The following is a 2,169-nucleotide window of genomic DNA, read 5'->3' as shown; positions in this document are numbered from 1 at the left end:
TGAAAAAAAAAAAAAAACCTGGGTGAGCAGAATGAGTTCTTTAGCACGAAGATTGAAACCCTCAAAAAGAACCAAATAGACCGTCTAAAGATAAAGTACACATTTCGAGAGTAGAAAAATGAAATAACAAGCTTGGGAAATAGAGTCGACCAATAGGAGGAAAGGATCAGTGATATTGAAGACAAAAATCCAGAAATAAATCAGAAGGAAGAAGAGAGAAACCGAAGAATGAAAAGTAATGAAAGAGAAATACAAGCAGTAGCTGAAACCGTCAGGAGAGTAAACATAAGAATAAAGGAAATTTTCAAAGGGGAGGAAAAGGATTAGGGATTAGAAAGCATTTTCAGAGAAATAGTTGATGAAAATTTCCCAAATCTAAGGAAGGAGCTAAGTCTTGGAATTCAAGAAATCAGCAGAACACCCAATTTTCTCAACCCAAAAAGGCTTTCACCAAGACACATCGTATTAAAATTATCAAAAATCAAAGACAAAGACAGAATTCTTGGAGCAGCCAGGGAAAAGAAGATGGTAACCTATAAAGGAAAACCCATTAGATGTTCGACGGACTTCTCAGCACACACTTTATAAGTCAGGAAGGAGTAGAATCAAATATTCAAACTATTCAATGAAAGGAACTACTAGCCAAGAATAATGTATCCAGCTAAGCTCTCCTTTAGATATGAAGGAGAAATAAAAACCTTCTCAGACATACAAAAATTGAAGGAATTCTCCACTACGAGGCCTGCACTACAGGAAATACTGAAAGAGGTTAGCTCACTTAAACAAAATGACCAAAAAAAAAATGCATAATTAGGAGTAAGGTGACTAGCAGGCAAATAGAAGCAGAGGAGTGACAACCTTACTACGAACAGGGCATTGTAAACTTAAAATAAGAAGAGATTTGCTATAGCAAGACAGTAATGAATGTTCAGCATGCATAGAGACAAAATGACACAACAATGACTGAAAAGGGGAGGATTCAAAGATCCAGATTTGCAAAGGGGAATGGAGATAAGGCACACCAGAAGAAAAGAGATGGCTGTAGATATACAACTATCCTTCTCATATTCGTAATGGTAACCACAGGCTAAAGATTTAGAACTGAACTATATAAGATAAAACAAGAAGAACCAGAGGAAAAGCCCACAAAAGCCAACCAAAATAAAGAAAACAGAAACACAAGGACAAGGAAGCAATGGAAACACTGAGCAACAAGAAAGCAAAAGAAAAAATGGCTATAAGAAGACCTCATATTTCAATAATCACCCTAAATGTAAATGGACTGAACTCATCAATAAAAAGGCACAGAGTTACAGAAAGGATCAAAAACAAAAACCAACCATATACTGCCTCCAAGAGACACATCTAAGTTCCAAAGACGAATATAGACTCAAAGTGAAAGAGTGGAAAATTATGTTTCAAGCAAATGACATTCAAGAAAAGTGGAGGTAGCAGTACTAATATTGGATAAAATAGACTTCAAAATCTAAAACGTAAAGAAAGATACTGAGGGACACTTCATAATGATAAAGAGAATTATGCACCAAGAAGACATAACACTTATAAATCTTTATTATCCCAATCAGGGAGCCCCGAAATATGTAAAGCAATAACTAACAAAAAAAAAAAAAGGAGAAACAGACCAAAACACTATTGTAGTAAGGGACCTAAATATCCCACTGTCAGATATAGACAGATCATCCAAACAGAAAATCAATAAAGAAATAACATTTTTAAATGATTCTTAGACCAACTGGACATAATTGATATGTACAGAGCCTTCCATCCCAAATCAGCGACTTATAGATTCTTCTCTAGTGCACATGGAACATTCTCAAGGATTGACCACATACTGGGGCACAGAGATAGCCTCAACAAATTTAAGAGGCTTGAAATCCTACCAACCATATTCTCTGATCATAATGCTTTTAAACTAGAAATCAACTGTAAAAAGAAAATGGAAACTACCACAAATAAATGGAGATTGAACAACATACTACTAAAAAATAACTGAGTCAGAGAAGAAATAAAAAGGGAAATCAAGATACATAGAAACAAATGATAATGATAGTACAACATATCGAAACTTTTGGGACATGGCAAAGTGGTCATAAGAGGAAAGTTCATATCATTACAGGCCTACCTCCAAAAATAAGAACAAGCCCTAAT

This window comes from Pteropus medius, unplaced genomic scaffold (genome assembly GCF_902729225.1).
Source record: "Pteropus medius unplaced genomic scaffold, Ma_sr-lr_union100, whole genome shotgun sequence".
Classification (NCBI taxonomy): Eukaryota; Metazoa; Chordata; class Mammalia; order Chiroptera; family Pteropodidae; genus Pteropus; species Pteropus medius.
Note: the sequence above shows the minus strand (reverse complement) of the source record.